Below are 20826 nucleotides of genomic sequence, written 5' to 3'. Positions count from 1 at the left end.
TAATTTGGTAGCTCAGATGTTTCTTTACGGTGGTGCAGAACAGTCAAATGCTGTAGATGATCATAATCAGATCATGTCATATCTCTGAGCAGATTCAAAACTTTCCCACAATACAGCTGGCATGTCACTCAGGTCTGGTTTATCTCATTAATCCATGTCACCTACACGTACTTCAACTGTCTCCAACTGTCTGAACAGCACAGCCTTTGTTAATGGCTTCAATTGTTACAGTGTCAGGAAGAGGTCACAATCTGAGGTTGACTGTTGTTTTTGCCATCGTACACCTGTCCCGCAGGTGTGATGCTCAGATGTACCGATCCTGTGCAGGTGTTGTTACATGTGGTCTGCCACTGCGAGGACAATCAGCTGTCCGTTCTGTCTCCCTATAGCGATGTCTTAGGCGTCTCACAGTACAGATTTAGCAATTTATTGCCCTGGCCACATCTGGAGTTCTCGTGCCTCCTTGCAGCATGCCTAAGGCACGTTCACGCAGATGAGCAGGGACCTGGGCATCTTTCTTTTGGTGTTTTTCAGAGTCAGTAGAAAGGCCTCTTTAGTGTCCTAAGTTTTCATAACTGTGACCTAATATGCCCTCTGTGTACGTGTGTTTGTTTTTCCCGATTGGTAAACACACTCATTTGGTGAGAGTAGCACAGCGTCTGATTTCCCATGGGGCCCCTGAGGGCCTTGAGCGTTACCTGTCAGCACACCTGAGCTCCTCTCTTCTGCATTACCCAGCAGTATCGCTGACTCCACCGCCTGTGCTCACACAACCGGCAATACTAACAGGCACAAAGTTGCCTTGAGAGGGTCATAGGGCTCTAAGGGGGCTCTAACTAACTCACCAGGGGGGGTGGTGACCCTGTATGGTGCTGTACAGTTTTTACTGCATGCTGAATTAGGGAGTAAGTTGTTCTTTTAGTGACCAAAAATGTGCAACACGAACTCCGACCTGTGAGAGGCAGCAATACGCAACACAGCATCTAGTCTGCCGGAAAGCCTCACAAAGAAGAATAAGAGTAAGTTATTCTGAGAATATTTCTACAATGTTCAGTAAATATCATTAAGATGTCATTTATGTCCACTACACTGTATGTGAATGTACAGCATGTTGACATTCTGAGGCTAGTCAATGGATGTGTAAAGACATAGGCTATAGAGTATTATGCTGTCACGTGCAGGGTTCATACAGTGGCAAACGGAGTGTTTGATGTTCCCTCTGAGCATTGCCTACTTACTTATCATGACATCTCCTGCCACTGCCAGCATTTCACAACTATGTGTAGCATTGTCATCTATTTTTAGGGGAAAAATGTCACAACATAACCAAGACTTTGATTTGTGAAAGAACATGGCGTTTACTACACCCAACACGTCCTTGTTAACATGAACCAACTCTATAGGCCTAATTTACAAATTAAGAACCTGAGAAATAGATCTTTTCAATGCATCAAATCTCTGAGAGGTGGAATATTTTGAGATAATGTTGTGGTCTAGCATATTTTTTCCTATTCGACTTAACTTGCCCTTTTGATAGTTAGACTGATACCCATTCTTTGCACAAACCACTCTAGAAAAGTATAACCGATTCAGCGTGCAAACATCACCTCTATGGTATTTTACAAGCGGTTGAGGAATAGTTAATTTGGTAGCTCAGATGTTCTTTTACGGTGGTGCAGAACAGGTCAAATGCTGTAGATGATCATAATCAGATCATGTCATATCTCTGAGCAGATTCAAAACTTTCCCACAATACAGCTGGCATGTCACTCAGGTCTGGTTTATCTCATTAATCCATGTCACCTACACGTATCTTCAACTGTCTCCAACTGTCTGAACAGCACAGCCTTTGTTAATGGCTTCAATAGTTACAGTGTCAGGAAGAGGTCACAATCTGAGGGTTGACTGTTGTTTTTGCCATCGTACACCTGTCCCGCAGGTGTGATGCTCAGATGTACCGATCCTGTGCAGGTGTTGTTACATGTGGTCTGCCACTGCGAGGACAATCAGCTGTCCGTTCTGTCTCCCTATAGCGATGTCTTAGGCGTCTCACAGTACAGATTTAGCAATTTATTGCCCTGGCCACATCTGGAGTTCTCGTGCCTCCTTGCAGCATGCCTAAGGCACGTTCACGCAGATGAGCAGGGACCTGGGCATCTTTCTTTTGGTGTTTTTCAGAGTCAGTAGAAAGGCCTCTTTAGTGTCCTAAGTTTTCATAACTGTGACCTTAATTGCCTACCATCTGTAAGCTGTTCGTGTTTTAACGACCGTTCTACACGTAAATGTTCATTAATTGTTTATGGTTCATTGAACAAGCATGGGAAACAGTGTTTAAACCCTTTACAATGAAGATCGGTGAAGTTATTTGGATTTTTAGGAATTTTCTTTGAAAGACAGGGTCCTGAAAAAGGAACGTTTCTTTTGTTTCTTAGTTTATATTCATACTGCAACTGTTTGAAATAAAGGAAACCAAAATGTGATCAAATCTTTTGCCATGAGAATTATGAGTTAAAATGTAGCTTTCCGCTTGGTTTAAACTGTTGTGCAAGGCAAGTACACAGAGTGGCTTCATATACATTGCAGTGAGCAGAAAAGTGTCCCTCCCCCACAAAGACATAGACCCAACTTCTCAGTGTAGAAACTAGAGCGTGACTGCAACATTTGAATATGAAATAGCAACAGATTTTGTTTCAGACACCTTGCACCGTGTGACAACAAAGCCACCAATTCTACCAGAGAAAGGGAGAGAATTTAAAGCGTCCCTTTGTCGTTGTTCAGAACAGTGTTGTCTTTGTTTCCACTTGTCTCCTTTTCTTGAGAGAATGGGATGAAATATTTTTAAACAGTAATTACCTGGCTGGGATCCTGCAGAGAGAGGGATTAATGGGTGATTGTGGTGCATCAGGTTCTGCATCGTTTGTTAGAAGGTAAGAAGAGGGAAAACGCTAGACTGTGTATACAGCAACAATCAAGGAACAGCCGATTTCTGGTGTAACCGTCTTTTCTTTATCCAAGCACAAGTCTCACGCCAAGTCCATCACAAATGAACAAGACCGATTTAGCCCCCCACCTCCCTCCAAATCCATTTGGAAGATGATTCTGTTTTTCCCAATGCTGTTTTTTTTGTGCTATATTTTACCTTCAACGTTTATGCCTGTTTGTCTCACAACTTGTTTCAGAGTACAGAATTCCACAAATGTGTAATCATGCCTCTGTGTATTTTTTCAAGAACTCTGTTTGGGTATAATTGACAATCGAAAGCCATTTCCAATCAAATKAAAAAATCGAATCAAATTGTATTTGTCACATGTGCCGAAAACACCTTACAGTGAAATGCTTGCTTACAAGCCCTTAACCAACAAAGCAGTTTTAAGAAGAATACCTCCCCCAAACAATGATAAAGTAACAAATAATTAAAGAGCAGCAGTATATACAGGGGGTACCGGTACAGAGTCAATGTCACGTGTGCTCCCTCTCCGGCCTCTAGGTCACCAGGCTGCTGATTATTGTACACACCTATCACCATTGTCACGCGCATCAGCACCTCATGACATTCACCTGGACTCCATCACCTCCTTGATTACCTGCCCTATTTATGTCACTCCCTTTGGTTCCTTCCCGAGGCGTTATTGTTTCTGTTTCAGTTTCATGTCTGTGAGTTGTTTGTGTTTTGTATTATGTTTCGTTTATTGATTAAACGATTCACTCCCTGAACTTGCTTCCGACTCCCAGTGCACACGTTACAGAATAACGCCTCACCAAAGGGAAGCATCATGGAGTGTTTTTTTTGTGTTGGAGGTGATGTTGGGTCCGGGTGTCAGTACCGGAGCTACCAGGTTGGCCTCAGCCGGTTCGTTGGACTCTCATGCCTCTGCAGGCTTGACAGGTTTCCATACCTCAGCGGGATCGATAGGCTCCCATGCCTCAATTGGGTGAACTATTTCCCGTGCCTCGACAGAAGCAACCGGGGAGTTTTCAGCCAGCTCGTCAGGCTCTCACACCTCAGCCGGTTCGTCAGGTTTCTGCACCTCAGTGGAGGTGACCAGGCCGCTCCTGTACCCCGGGATCGTCCCTTAGGTTGGCATCCTGCGGCTGGAGCCACACGCCAGGGAGTGGGTACTGTCATGTATGCTCTCTCTCCGGCGCTCTAGGTTAACATGCTCCCGCACCTCAGCCAGAATGACATGTTCCCGCGCCTCAGCAGAGATGACTGGTCAACTCCTGATCCCCAGGATCATCATTTTGGTCGTCGTCTTGCTGCTGGAGCCGCATGTCGGGGAGGGGGTACTGTCACGTGTGCTCCCTCTCCGGCATCTAGGTCACCAGGCTGCTGATTATTGCGCACACCTGTTACGCGCATCAGCGCCTAATGACACTCACCTGGACTCCATCACCTCCTTGATTACCTGCCCTATTTATGTCACTCCCTTTGGTTCCTTCCCCAGGCGTTATTGTTTCTGTTTCAGTTTCATGTCTGTGCGTTGTTCGTGTTTCTTGTTTTGTATTAGGTTTCGTTCATTCATTAAATGTATTCATTCCCTGAACTTGCTTCCCGACTCCCAGCGCACACGTTACAGTCAATGTGCGGGGGCACCAGTTCGTTGATATAATTGAGGTAATATGTACACGTAGGTAGAGTTATTAAAGTGACTATGCATAGATAATAACAGAGAGTAGCAGCAGTGTAAAAGAGAGAGGGGGGGCAATAGACATGTAGATGTTAGACATGTAGATGTTCAGGAGTCTTATGGCTTGGGGGTAGAAGCTGTTTAGAAGCCTCTTGGACCTAGACTTGGCGCTCCGGTACCACTTGCCGTGCGGTAGCAGAGAGGACAGTCTATGACTAGGGTGGCTGGAGTCTTTGACAATTTTTAGGGCCTTCCTTTGACACCGCTGGTATAGAGATCCTGGATGGCAGGAAGCTTGGCCCCAGTGATGTACTGTGCCATACGCACTACCTTCTGTAGTGCCTTGCGGTCGGAGGCTGAGCGATTGCCATACCAGGCAGTGATGCAACCCGTCAGGATGCTCTCGATGGTGCAGCTGTAGAACCTTTTGAGGACCCATGCCACATCTTTTCAGTCTCCTGTTTGTTGGTGATGTGGAACCAAGGAACTTGAAGCTCTCAACCTGCTCCACTACAACCCCATCGATGAGAATGGGGGCGTGCTTGGTACTCCTTTTCCTGTAGTCCACAATCATCTCCTTTGTCTTGATCACATTGAGGGAGAGGTTGTTGTCCTTACACCACACGGTCAGGTCTCTGACCTCCTCCCTATAGGCTGTCTCGTCATTGTCGGTGATCAGTTCTACCGCTGTTGTGTCATCGGCAAACTTAATGATGGTGTTGGAGTCGTGCCTGGCCGTGCAGTCATGAGTGAACAGGGAGTACAGGAGGGGACTAGCACGCACCCCTGAGGGGCCCCTGTGTTGAGGATCAGCGTGGCGGATGTGTTGTTACCTACCCTTACCACCTGGGGGCGGCCAGTCAGGAAGTCCAGGATCCAGTTGCAGAGGTAGGTGTTTAGTCCCAGGGTCCTTAGCTTAGTGGTGAGCTTTGAGGGCACTATATTGTAATTATTTCTCCACTATGGCCTATTTATTGCCTTTCCTCCCTTATCCTACCTCATTTGCACACACTGTATATAGACTTTCTATTGTATTATTGACTGTATGTTTGTTTATTCTATGTGTAACTCTGTGTTGTTTGTGTCGCACTGCTTTGCTTTATCTTGGCCAGGTTGCAGTTGTAAATGAGAACTTGTTCTCAACTAGCCTACCTGGTTAAATAAAGGTGAAATAAAAAAATAAAAACTATGGTGTTGAACGCTGAGCTGTAGTCAATGAATAGCATTCTCACATAGGTGTTCCTTTTATCCAGGTGTGAAAGGGCACTGTGGAGTGCAATAGAGATTGCATCATAGAGATTGCATCATCTGTGTAATCTGTTGGGGCAGAATGCAAATTGGAGTGGGTCTAGGGTTTCTGGGATAATGGTGTTGATGTGACCCATGACCAGCCTTTCAAAGCACTTCATGGCTACAGACGTGAGTTCTACAGGTCGGTAGTCATTTAGGCAGGTTACCCTAGTGTTCTTGGGCACAGGGACTATGGTGGTCTGCTTGAAATGAAATGTCTGTAAATGTCATAATAAAGGTTATGTTCTTCTAACAGGGCTACATGTTGTTTGGACTGTTGTGAAATGCACTCATAACTTATGACATAATAAGCAATATAATAAGACTAAGCTTCATCTGGGCTTGATAGCCAGCTAGCTAGTAAGCTAACTGCTGGCTAATTATGCAGAGTATTGCATCACGGGAGACAAAATTCACCCTGGGAATCGTAGAATGCTATAGAAATTGTAGAAATGCCAAACAAGGAATTGTGCAGTATGACGAACAAAAACAAAAGAACATTTAAATGTGTATCAAATATTACAATTTTACAGTGCATTCGGAAAGTATTCAGACTTCTTGACTTTCTCCCCCCCCCCCTTCCCCCCCAAAAAAAATGTTATCCCCTTTTCTCCCCAATTTTCGTGGTATCCAATCGCTAGTAATTACTATCTTGTCTCATCGCTACAACTCCCGTACGGGCTCAGGAGAGACGAAGGTCGAAAGCCATGCGTCCTCCGAAGCACAACCCAACCAAGCCGCACTGCTTCTTAACACGCGCCTCCAACCCGGAAGCCAGCCGCACCAATGTGTCGGAGGAAACACCGTGTACCTGGCCCCCTTGGTTAGCGCGCACTGCGCCCGGCCCGCCACAGGAGTCGCTGGAGCGCGATGAGACAAGGATATCCCTACCGGCCAAACCCTCCCTAACCCGGACGACACTAGGCCAATTGTGCGTCACCCCACGGACCTCCCGGTCGCGGCCGGCTGCGACAGAGCCTGGGCGCGAACCCAGAGACTCTGGTGGCGCAGCTAGCACTGCGATGCAGTGCACTAGACCACTGCGCCACCCGGGAGGCCCTGACTTTTTCCACATTTTGTTTCAGGTCTCTCTAGAGATGTTCGATCAGGTTCAAGTCCGGGCTCTGGCTGGGACATTCAGACACTTGTCCCAAAGACACTCCTGCGTTTTCTTGGCTGTGTGCTTAGGGTCATTGTCCTGTTGAAAAGTGAACCTTCGCCCCAATCTGAGGTCCTGAGCGCTCTGGAGCAGGTTTTCATCAAAGATCTCTCTGTACTTTGCTCCGTTCAACTTTCCCCCGATTCTGACGTTAACTGAGGATTGGCTCCCGTCTGGCCACTCTACTTTAAAGGCCTGTTTGGTGGAGTGCTGCAGAGATGGTTGTCCTTCTGGAAGCTTCTCCCATCTCCACAGAGGAACTCTGGAGCTCTGTCAGAGTGACCATCGGCCAGCTCTAGGAAGAGTCTTGATGGTTCCAAACGTCTTCTTTTTAAGAATGATGGAGGCCACTGTGTTCTTGAGGACTTTCAATGCTGCGGAAATGTTTTGGTACCCTTCCCCAGATCTGTGCCTCGACACAATCTTGTCTCGTAGCTCTACGGACAATTCCTTTGACCTCATGGCTTGGTTTTTGCTCTGACCATATATAGACAGGTGTGCCTTTCCAAATCAAATCCAATCAATTGAATTTACCACAGGTGGACTCGAATCAAGTTATAGAAACATTTCAAGTATGATGAATGGAAACAGGATGCACCTGAGCTCAATCTCGAGTCTCCTAGCGAAGGGTCTATAATACTTATGTAAATAAGGTATTTCTGTTATTTATTTTTAATAGATTTCATAAAACTTGTTTTCGCTTTGTCATTATGGGGTATTGTGTGTAGACTGGTGAGATTTWAAAAAAAATCTATTTTTAGAACAAGGCTGTAAGGTAACAGAATGTGGAAAAAGTCAAGGGGTCTGAATACTTTCCAAATGCACTGTATACCGTAATGAAACAGGTAGGGAGCGCGGCTCGAACCCTCAACCTTCTGGCCCGAAGCCCAGCGCGCCATCGACTGTGCCACAAAAGCATGCTCGAGTGGCAGAGTTGACATCTGCACTTATAAACCAGGGTCGCTACACAACTACTTCCTTTCAAAGAGCGCGTCCTAGCACAAAACCTCACAGGATGCTGTCTTACAGGAACACGCTCACCGGCCAAGCACACACACGGCCGTGGATGCGAGGTACGATCACTTCTGACACCAATGTAATGAAACAGGCAGGGAGCACGGCTCGAACCCTTAACCTTCTGGTCTGAAGGCCATCGCGCCATTGATTGTGCCACAAAAGCAAGCTCAAGTGGCAGAGTCGATATCCACGATAAACTAGGGTCGCTACAATACTAACAACATAATAACTGGTTATAAAGTGGTGGTATTGTCCTTTAAGTTGTTGAAGTTGAAGAACACTGCTAATCCACATGATACAAGAGCTCGCTAAGACCTGTTTTCAAAGTGTCTCTCAGCTCTGTACTGTAAGACATTTAGAAGTACAGGGAATGAAAAGTTGTGCTGATGCCAGAAGAAGAGGTGCTCTCACAGATAGTGTGTGATTCAGACAGTGAGTACTGTTACATGCACACAATACGATTTGTAAATAGTCAGATTAATATAAATTTGATTTAAACGTTCACATGCTTTGCAAGCAGAACGATTTCCCTAATAATCCTTTTTACAATGAACACATCTGAAATTAGGCTACCTGATGGGACTTTGATAAATGCAGAAAATCGCCAGTGAAAATAAATGTTCTATCACAGCGACCTTGTCATTTTGGTGAAGCATATGTAAGGTCTTATTAGCATCCAGCTTATCGTTCCTATCTTTCAACATTCACTTTCTTTACTTATCCGTAATGTGTACAGTATTTATTGTCTGTTTGTTGACTGTGACGGCCAACCAGATCATGATTATTAGGCTTCCTACATCCAGAAATGTTCTTTCTACTCTGTCCTTTGGGGAATTTTCTCCCTGTAAGCATTGTCTCTGTAAGTTGTTGATAAAGTGACCACCTGTTTGAAAATCAGGGTCATGGAATTCCTTTTCTTCTGCGTGACTTTAATCACTTCTGTTCAACTAGCTGCAGATTTGTGAAATTGTTCCTCAAAATAAGCATACTTCAATGTTCAGGTGAACTTTCTCTTCATGTGCAGCATCCTACAAGCTAATGAATCAAAACGGATAATCACTTTATAGTGGGAAATGTCACAGTTTGAAACATCAGTGGTTGTCTTGGCAGAGCTTCAATAGACAAAACAAAGCATGGAGACAGAGAAAATCAAAGCACATATGTTTGGACAGTTTTGACTGTTATAGAATTGTTTTGTCTAGTCTTTGAACAGAGACAGGGAAAATGTCAAGGTTGTTTTTCGCTTTGTGAATTTGGTTTAATTGCTAATCTGTTCGGTGAAGCTGTTTTATGTAAGTTCCTGACCTTAGTTTGTATTGCAAGTTGAGTAACAAGGAAGTGAGTGACACTTAACATTACTGGCCTAATACCGGAATTAATAATGTGGAATGAAGACATTAAATAGCCCTCAACTAATTGATACTGTAAAATACAGTTTGTCTGCAAGACAAGGACAGTCTAAGACAGGACAAAGGATTCACTACAATGTCAGATACCTTGTACTTTTGGGCATTTTTTCACTACATCTTCCTTTTTAAAGGCTTGAAAGAAAGTTTCACTCTGCTTTCTGCCAATAAAGGTCTGTTTTTTTAATTCATTACAGAAGCAACATAAATAAACTTGATTTATAGTAGGCCATAAAGCAGTGCATCCCATAACCCGCCAATGCAATCTACACTCTAATTACAACTCCAATCATAAAAGATCAGAAGAAAATGTAATATAAACAAAACTTCACATTAAAGTAAGCAATATTGTAATGATGAACACAGATGGAACGATGCCTTTAAAGTTGTTTTTAAATTTATCGGTAGATATCACAGATTATTATAGAAAATTGTCAGAAGTTTTGATGTAGCTAATTATGATGAAAGTTCCAATTTGGGAAAATACACAGGATATTGTTTAATTTCTCTGGTGCCACTTTCTTTAACCAGTGTACATGTCAACACGTTGAAATACAATTAGATGAGTAAGATTAACACAGTTAAAAATATATACTGAACAAAAATATAAACGCAACATGCAGCAATTTCAAAGATCTTACTGAGTTACAGTTCATATAAGGAAATTAGTCCGTTGAAATAAATTCATTAGGCCCAAATCAATGGAATTTACATGACTGGACAGGGGTACAGCAATGGGTGGGCCTAGGAGGGCATCGGCCCACCCACTTGMGAGCCAGGCCCATCACCCATTCTTCAAGGCAAAACTGCTCCAYCTCCTTCAAGTTGGATGGGTTCCGCTGGTGTACAGCAATCTTTAAGTCATACCACAGATTCTCAATTGGATTGAGGTCTGGGCTTTGACTAGGCTATTCCAAGACATTTAAATGTTTCCCCTTAAACCACTTGAGTGTTGCTTTAGCAGTATGCTTAGGGTCATTGTCCTGCTGGAAGGTGAACCTCCGTCCCAGTCTCAATCTCTAGAGGACTGAAACAGGTTTCCCTCAAGAATTTCCCTGTATTTAGCACCATCCATCATTCCTTCAATTCTTACCAGTTTCCCAGTCCCTGCCGATGAAAAACARCCCCACAGCATGATGCTGCCACCACCATGCTTCACTGTGGGGATGGTGTTCTCGGTGTGATGAGAGATGTTGGGTTTGCGCCAGACATAAATCAAATCAAATCAAATCAAATTTTATTAGTCACATACACATGGTTAGCAGATGTTAATGCGAGTGTAGCGAAATGCTTGTGCTTCTAGTTCCGACAATGCAGTAATAACCACAAGTAATCTAACTAACAATGCCACGAAACTCCACTTATAACGACATCAACAAGTGTAAAGGGATAAAGAATGTACATAAAGATATATGAATGAGTGGTGAGAGAAACGGCATGGCAGATGCAGTAGAGTGGTATATAGAGTAGTGTATATAGACATAGTGAGATAAGTACTGTAGGGGATGTAAACATAAAGTGGCTATGGTTTAAGTGGCTAGTGGTACATGTATTACATAAAGATGGCAAGATGCAGTAGATGATTATAGAGTACAGTATATACATATGAGATGGGTAATGTAGGGTATGTAACATTATATTAAGTGGCATTGTTAAAAGTGGCTAGTGGTACATTTTTACATAATTCCATCAATTCCCATTTTTAAAGTGGCTGGAGTGGAGTCAGTAGTGCAGCGGGCCGCTAATTGTTAGTGGTGGCTGTTTAACAGTCTGATGGCCTTGAGATAGAAGCTGTTTTTCAGTCTCTCGGTCCCTGCTTTGATGCACCTGTACTGACCTCGCCTTCTGGATGATAGCGGGGTGAACAGGCAGTGGCTTGGGTGGTTGTTGTCCTTGATGATCTTTATGGCCTTCCGTGGACTCGGGGTGTAGGTGTCCTGGAGGGCAGGTAGTTTGCCCCGGTGGTGCGTTCTGCAGACCTCACTACCCTCTGGAGAGCCTTACGGTTGTGGGCGGAGCAGTTGCCGTACCAGCGGTGATAACGCGGACAGGATGCTCTCGATTGTGCATCTGTAGAAGTTTGGTGAGTGCTTTTGGTGACAAGCCGAATTCTTCAGCCCTCTGAGGTTGAAGAGGCGCCTGCGCCTTCTTCACAACGCTGTCTGTGTGGGTGGACCAATTCAGTTTGTCCTGATGTGTACACCGAGGAACTTAAACTTTCCACTTTCTCCACTACTGACCCGTCGATGTGGATAGGGGGGTGCTCCCTCTGTTTCCTGAAGTCCAAATCTCTCCTTTGTTTTTGTTGACGTTGAGTGTGAGGTTATTTTCCTGACACAACTCCGAGGGCCCTCACTCCTCCCTGTAGGCCGTCTCGTCGTTGTTGGTAATCAAGCCTACCACTGTAGTGTCATCCGCAAACTTGATGATGAGAGTTGGAGGCGTGCATGGCCACGCAGTCGTGGGTGAACAGGGAGTACAGGAGAGGGCTCAGAACGCACCTTTGTGGGCCCAAGTGTTGAGGATCAGCGGGGTGGAGATGTTGTTACCTACCCTCACCACCTGGGGGGCGGCCCGTTCAGGAAGTCCAGGACCAGTTGCACAGGCGGGGTCGAGACCAGGTCTCGAGCTTGATGACGAGTTTGGAGGGTACTATGTGTTAAATGCTGAGCTGTAATCGATGAACAGCATTCTCACATGGGTATTCCTCTTGTCCAGATGGGTTAGGGCGAGTGTGCAGTGTGGTTGCGATTGCGTCGTCTGTGGACTATTGGGTCGGTAAGCAAATTGGAGTGGGTCTAGGGTGTCCGGTAGGGTGGAGGTGATATGGTCCTTGACTAGTCTCTCAAAGCAACTTATGATTGACGGAAGTGAGTGCTACGGGGCGGTAGTCGTTTAGCTCAGTTACCTTAGCTTTCTTGGGAACAGGAACATAGCGTTTTCCTTGACAGCCAAAAAGCTAAATTTTTGTTTCATCTGACCAGAGTACCTTCTTCCATATGTTTGGGGAGTCTCCCACATGCATTTTGGAGAACACCAAACGTGTTTGCTTATTTCTTTCTTTAAGCAATGACTTTTTCTGGCCACTCTTCCGTAAAGCACAGCTCTGTGGAGTGTACGGCTTAAAGTGGTCATATGGACAGATACTCCAATCTTCACTGTGGAGCTTTGCAGCTCCTTCAGGGTTATCTTTGGTCTCTTTGTTGCCTCTCTGATTAATGCCCTCCTTGCCTGGTCCGTGAGTTTTGGTGGGCGGCCGTCTCTTGGCAGGTTTGTTGTGGTGCCATATTCTTTCCATTTGTTAACAGTGTATTTAATGGTGCTCTGTGGGATGTTCAAAGTTTCTGATATTTTTTTATAACCCAACCCTGATCTGTACTTCTCCACAACTTTGTCCCTGACCTGTTTGGAGAGCTCCTTGGTCTTCATGGTGCTGCTTGCTTGGTGGTGCCCTTTGCTTAGTGGTGCTGCAGACTCTGGGGCCTTTCAGAACAGTTGTATAGATACTGAGATCATGTGACAGATCATGTGACACTTAGATTTCACACAGGTAGACTTTATTTAACTAATTATMTGACTTCTGAAGGTAATTGGTTACACCAGATCTTATTTAGGGGCTTCATAGCAAAGGGGGAATACATATGCACACACCACTTTTCTGTATTTTGTATTTATTTTTAATTTTTAAATAAGTTATTTTTTTCATTTCACTTTACCAATTTGGACTGTTTTGTGTATGTCCATTACATGAAATCAAATTAAAAATCTATTTAAATTACAGGTTGCAATGCAACAAAATAGTAAAAACGCCAAGGTGGATGAATACTTTTGCAAGGCACTGTTTACTCCCTCAAAACTTGAGACATCTGTGGCATTGTATTGTGTGACAAAACGACACATTTTAGAGTGGCCTTTTATTGTAAACCGCAAAAGGTGCACTTGTGTAATGATCATGCTGTTTAATGAGCATCTTGATATGCCACACCTGTCAGGTGGATGGATTATCTTGGCAAAGAAGAAATGCTCACTAACGCTTTTTGTGCATATGGAACATTTCGGGTATCTTTTATTTCAGCTCATGAAACATGGGACCAACACTTTAAATGTTGTGTTTATATTTTTTGTTCAGTATATATACACTTCACCATCATATTTTAAGTGAGAGCGCAATTTTTTTGTGTGAAAGGGATTGTCATTATTTTACATGTTCACTGATAAGATAGTAATGCAGGCTGGAGTCTGCAGTGAAGCCGACATTAATGTACTCTTTGGCAGATGCAGGATACAGATCGAATACAACAATCCCACTGATTTTCACTGCCAGTGGAACCGATTCTTTCCAAATAAAGAAGTCGCATTAGAGGGATAATCAGACACCAACGTTACATGGGAATTCAACATGGATATCTGCCATTAGGATCACAAATCAACAACAACAACCAGCAGACAAATGAAGGAGAACAAAAAAGATGTGCAGATAGAGGAAGTGTTAATCTTCTGTATTGTGTCTAATCCTGTTTAGAGGTGTAAATACCTACCTTATCCACCACCTTACAAAGTGCCATTCAGTCACTCTCTGGTACAAACTCAAGCAAAACAAGATGGCTTCCTTCACCTCCCCGTTAACTAATGACATGTCAAAATAGGTTGTACAAGTCTATACCTTGCCATGTAGATGAAATGCAATTAAATTAGCAACTATACAAACACATATAAACATTACATTTACATTTAAGTCATTTAGCAGACGCTCTTATCCAGAGCGACTTACAAATTGGTGCATTCACCTTATGATATCCAGTGGAACAACCACTTTACAATAGTGCATCTAACTCTTTTAAGGGGGGGGGGGGTTAGAAGGATTACTTTATCCTATCCTAGGTATTCCTTAAAGAGGTGGGGTTTCAGGTGTCTCCGGAAGGTGGTGATTGACTCCGCTGACCTGGCGTCGTGAGGGAGTTTGTTCCACCATTGGGGTGCCAGAGCAGCGAACAGTTTTGACTGGGCTGAGCGGGAACTGTACTTCCTCAGAGGTAGGGAGGCGAGCAGGCCAGAGGTGGATGAACGCAGTGCCCTTGTTTGGGTGTAGGGCCTGATCAGAGCCTGAAGGTACGGAGGTGCCGTTCCCCTCACAGCTCCGTAGGCAAGCACCATGGTCTTGTAACGGATGCGAGCTTCAACTGGAAGCCAGTGGAGAGAGCGGAGGAGCGGGGTGACGTGAGAGAACTTGGGAAYGTTGAACACCAGACGGGCTGCGGCGTTCTGGATGTTAAACATGTCAATGATGCATTGTAGTAGTTCATTTTTAAACAGTTATTTACTTGTTGTTTATTTACTTAGGTAAAAAAAAACAATTTAAGGATAGCTACAGTATCTTCATATCCACAAGCATGTCAATCTGATTATGCAATCTATTTTCTGACATTTTTTGATCAAATTGAATGAAATTCTTTCCCTTTATCCATCCTCAATTATAGGAGAATTATTAACATCTGTTTATACGGATATCAGGATTAGTCATGCGTGACTTAATGGCCTATCTTGTTGTCATTTACGTGGAAAATTAACAATTAACCAGATATAGGATATATTTTCTCAGAATTTCATCCAACATCCATTTATTTTGATGTTTACTACAACAAAGTTCAGCGTATTGACAGTCGTTCACTGTTAAATTGACGTTGATGATGAGACATATCTGCTTAGCTAAACAAAAGTACAATGACAGGTGGACACTGAGGACAATAAGGAAATGCCATCTAAAGCCATGAAACAGCCTCAAGAGACCCTCTCAATCTGAATAGAAAACATTCATGTGTGGTGTTCATTCAGTATATCCTTGAGTGAATGACACTGGAAATATTGTTTGTTGACTATATAAATACTGAGCTGGACATCACAAGTGATGAGCTGCACACACGCACGCACACATACACACACACACACACACACACACACACACACACACACACACACACACACACACACGTATATTTACACACACAGACATACACAGTCTTGTATAACTAATGACAATTCAGTCCCATTCAAAATCAACCCTAGCTCCTATCCCTAACCCGAAAACTGACCTTAGCTCCTAACCCTAAACCTAATTCTAACCCGAAAAAATATTTTAATCGTAACCCTAAACCCCCTAGAATAACATTTGATCATTAACAAAATGTCCCCAGTTGTTTGTTTACTATTCGTGTGGGGACTTCTGGTCCCTACAATTATAGTTAAACACACACACACACACACAYAATAATGCACAAACCCTTGCTGACATCATATTGTCATGCCCTCCAGCACCCCGCAGGTAGCTGTCTCAGACATCCTTCCGCTACAGAGCCATAGATCATTTGAAAGATCCAAAAGTTACAGTTGACCAACTGCCTTCTTGGCTGAGAAATACACACAGGGTGTGTGTAGGGTTTTATCGACAAAGCCACCATCTGGTGTCAATGCCTTAGTCATTCACCATGACCAATTGTGTTATTAGATTATTGAATAATTACTGGGTTGATCATGACTACACACAGCATGCATTTTCACTGTCTTAGCTATTTTGTCAGAGGTCAAATCCAGTGGGAATATTCACGTGACAACCATAAAAATAGATTAGATAGAAGGTTAACAATCATTCATACACGTCTGATTGTTTGTCAACCAAATTGCTAAGTTGGATTTAACCAGGCTTTCTAGACCATGTTTGATAGCTATATCACATAGTGTCAATACACTAATGTAGCTTTCAGACAGAACATTCTCTTTACTGGARGGAAGGATGACTCTAAATGAGTTTTTAGCTACAGTATGACTCACATACTGTTCTGGGCAGTGAAGGATATTTTATTAATGAAGTCTGCACTTTGTTTGAGGTTAAATTCAGCCTGAAACGGTAAGGAACTATCGTTAACARCACCCACTGCCACACCACCAAGGTAGAATGAACTAAATGGTATTTTATGTAGGAAACTTGTTAGAAGTGGATGTCAGCATGTATTTTGACAAAATCCTATCGTGAGTAGTCTGTCGGTTGTGAGTAGATTTGACAGTTTGTGGTTTACACCAGTGAGATATTGGTAGACATTTGCACCCTCCCAACTTCTCAAGAATGTTACCTCTTTTGAGGGCTTGAGCTTCAAAGAACCCCCCCCATATTGCACTTGAACTGTTAGTGCAAAAAAAGATGCAGGAAATAAATTGACCTTTTAGATTCGTACGTCGGCCACGTCTGCAAAAACAAGGCAGGTACAGGTGACATCCAGAGTGAACCTGAATCGTATTACAGAATACTGTCCCTGGTTTAGGTGGACATTTCTGTTGGATTCCGTTTACCTTTTAAACATTATTTTGTATTAGCAGCAACATTGTAATCTCCTGATCCTGTCGACTCCAGATGATTGTGTGGAAGCTGAAGAATAAGTATTACATATAAGAACTAATGAAACAACTCAATAACAAGTTCACAATGACATGTGAGGGAATTCATTTGACGGGCGTTACGAGTTATTTTGGTAAACACGTTTGTCCTTTAGCTTGTGTAGGGGCTGTGTTATATTCCTGTCATGGGGCCTTACGCTCCACAGGGAGTAAGAAAGAGGAGGAGAAGAGACTGCGTAACATTCATGTCATGTATGCCTCTTTTTCATTCCACCACTTTATTTTGAATAGTGAGTTGAAGTGCTGGGTCTATGGACTGTTATCTTGTCATCCGTGTGCGTCCCTAAGATGTATTTGACAGCTTCTCTGACTTTAAGGCTGAGGGTTTTATTGTAGTTTGAGCCTCTCATTGAAATGATTTATGTGGATGGCACAGATGTTGTTCAGATCCTGCTTTTTCATTCAATTACTGAATCCATCTTGCTGTTTTAATGATCCTYTGAAAAGCCCATATCCCTCCTCTTCGACTCCTCTCTTCAGCCCATATTAAGGCCCCTGATGGCATGGCAATGTTGTTATCAGGTGCTTCTATGTTGCTCAGAAGTGAGTCGACTAAGGTAAGGAGGATTTTGAATAAATCTATTAAAGGGGCAATATGCAGAAATCACTCCGCCATTTCCTGGTTGCAAACATTCTAGTAGTCACCTAATTTTCATAACAAGCAATGTATAGTGTAGAAAATCATTGTACCATCCAAACCGCTGTGAAATATATTTTCAGTAACCAAAAATATAGTATTTTTAGCTGTTTGAAACTGGTGTACAGCACCGAAAGTAACAGACGCAAAAACGAAACGTAACAACAGAAACATAGAAATATCGCACATAGAACAGATCTACCACTTCATAGACTTGCTTTCAATGAGAATGAAACAGAAATATGTCACATTTCTATGCGAATTTGGTCAGGTCACCCAAAAAGTTACATATTGCAGCTTTAAGGAAATGATACCTGTCTTACTCGGGTTAATGACAATAATGTCATTTTTATCTGTTATAAATGATATTACTGGTAAATCAGTGCAGTTGCTTTGTTGCAGGTTTTGTTCAACCATATGTAACATGAATAGACCTCTATAGGCCTACTATTTTTCMTGCTTTAAGTGTAAATTATATATATWWWWTATATWWTATATATWWWTTATATATTATATATATATATATGATTTTTGTAAATAATTTTGAAGGTTAAAAACATGGTTTTGAAGGTTAAAGACAAGTTATATCTCTCCTCACGCATCTCTGAAACAGAATTTGCACTCTTGTCTGTCAACTGGTTTATGAGTGTTTGTTGGCTTAACAAAATGCACTGCCTCCCTCAGTTCTCCAAGCAGTGCAATACTCTCCTGTGAAGATGTCTCCTCCTGGTCCTTGGGGTATCAGATTCCAAGCATAAACTAGCTACCTGCTTCCTTTTCTCTGGGTGTTTTTGTTTTTCTCTCTTAAGTGGCGGAGCTCTCCACGGTTCCAGGAGACCTCATGCATTTTTATTGCCATCTGGAAAATTCCAACAGGTCTTAACAAGAGGACTCACTGTAAAAATCTGCTTACTGTAAAGCAGTCATTTGACTGGCCGAGACCCTGTATGAGAGAGAGAGAGAGAATAAAAAGCATAGGTTAAAATAACTTGAATCTCCTAATAATCTCAGAGAGAGAGAAAGGATGTGTGTTTGAATGTCACACCACAGCAGATAATCCAATAAGTATCCCTCTTCCCCTCCCTTCCTCCTTCCRTCTTCCTCCCCAAGAGCACCAGAGTTTGATGAGTCGTCCCAGACGCTAGCTGACATTTTGTCCCCACTCCGACCGGATGCTGCATGAAAAATGCAGTCAAGCAAGGAGCCAGGAGGAATACCCAGTCCCCCAGTGTGTGTCTCTCTGTGGGGAGTGCAAGGTGAGCAGAACTTGAGCTTGTCATGGCTCCACGCTRCTGACAAACATAAGTAGATGCTAATGGCAAAATCGTGACAGAGCAGAGTCCCACCACCATATGGCTAATTGCCACAACAATATCTTCTGTGTTATTAATCACGTTTTCATAGCGTGCCATGATAATTGGAATAATTAGAGAGGGAGAAGGCACTGGGATGCCTCTGCGACAATGTCCCCTGCTTGCCAAAAACAGACCTGCAAAACACAGTATGTCATTTTTCCCCTTACCCTTAACCTTGTCTTCCCTTGGCCCTTCTTATTCCCCTTCCCCTTCATCATATTATTGTCTTTCCCTCCTCTATTCCACCTACCTCTATCCTTCCTTCATTCCTACTCTCTTTCCATCTCCTCCCTTCCTCCACTTCCTCCTCTTTTATCTCACTAATCGCTCTCTAGTTCCCCATACCCCCGTGTTGTTTACAGTTTTGCTGTGAGGAATGGAGGGAGTAATTAATGAATACAGTTCCTTGCCTGTTACGAGGACCTTGGTTGCTAACTTGCTGCTAGCTGTGGGCTGTGGTGTGGGCATCTCCAGTAGCTGAATGAGGCCACATGTCCCACATATAGACAATGGAGGAGATACTTTTAACCCTTTCTGGTCCAGTACACTGCTGTCACATTTGTTCAGTATGTGCCCTGTATGTTTGTGATGGTAATAAAAGGCCTGTGAATCTCAATGGACATTCTAAAGACATTAGTATCTCAGACTGGCCGTATATAGGCCATGATTAATAGTGCAAGGAAACATTCAGATCCTTGAGGTAATGCCACTGTAAAATCTCTCAATGTTTGTGCAGGAGCAGCCTCAACGTCTCTGCTACTCAAACGGCCATTTAAATGCCTAACTTTATTGTTTCTGACAGTGAGTCAATCAATAGGACATCTGTAGCATTACAGCTCTATTCCCGTCCTTGATGGCTACTTCTGCCAAAATAACCGGAGAGAGATCCAACTTTTTCCGTTCACTCGTAATGAAGACATCTTCCCTTGACCTGCACGACCTATGTCTGGAAATAATGAGAGGAGGGTTAGGATAGATAGAAAAAGACCAACAGAGAGAGAGGGAGAGAGGGGAGGGAGAGATAGAAGAGCTGCGGGAGAGAGAGAGACTGTTACAGAAGAGTGAAGTAAAAGGGTAAAAGGAGCAATAAGCCACAGGAAGATAGAGAGCATCTGCCATTATAATGTTCTGTAGGAGAGGTCAGGCAGAGATAGAGAATACAGTACTGCTGTCTACAGTGGATACATTATGAGGAAATGATTTAACCATTGTTTGTTGTCAAAGTTATTACCAAATCACATAGTTTGATACTCGGATGAGAGCAATAAATGAGTGTACAGTATGTTTTCCATTTGTGCTTATCTACTCTCCAAAATGAAATGTGAAGTAAGAGAGTTAACCCTCTGAAGCCATTCTTTTTAAACTCATCCTGCAAGGCACTGATTTAGGATTACATTTGATTGAAAAAGTAGTTTTGGCTCCACATTCACTGTTGTCTCTAATCACTTGAGGTCTCGTTAATGACTTAACTCTTCATTTAAACGAGTCCCATCCCCAAGGCCTCTTGTTAACACCATTCACATCTTGCTCAATATCTCTTATCAACACTTCAAACCATGCTGCCAAAGCCCTATTTTTTGCTCCTGTCGTCTGAAGGGGAAAAACCCACTGCAGTTTGTCGGTGACATGATCTGTTTATGGTTGACTAACGGAGGTGTGGATTATGCAGAATAAGCAGAAAGAGGGTGTAACACACAACTGGAGGGAGGGCCAGTGCTACTCTTCTCTCCCCTCACTGTTGTATCAGACAGTAAATGTCAAAGCAGCTGCTTCTCTGACCATAAACCAGAGAGCTGGGCCCTTAATTATTTCACTGTAGAGCGGGAAAGATCCCCAACAAAGACCTCCCCTGGGAGAGGGTTAGTGCTATCTGGGATCCTTGGTACAT

The sequence above is a fragment of the Salvelinus sp. IW2-2015 genome, linkage group LG35, assembly GCF_002910315.2.
Source record: "Salvelinus sp. IW2-2015 linkage group LG35, ASM291031v2, whole genome shotgun sequence".
Lineage (NCBI taxonomy): Eukaryota > Metazoa > Chordata > Actinopteri > Salmoniformes > Salmonidae > Salvelinus > Salvelinus sp. IW2-2015.
The sequence above is the reverse complement of the archived record's forward strand: the minus strand, read 5'-3'. Positions refer to the sequence as shown.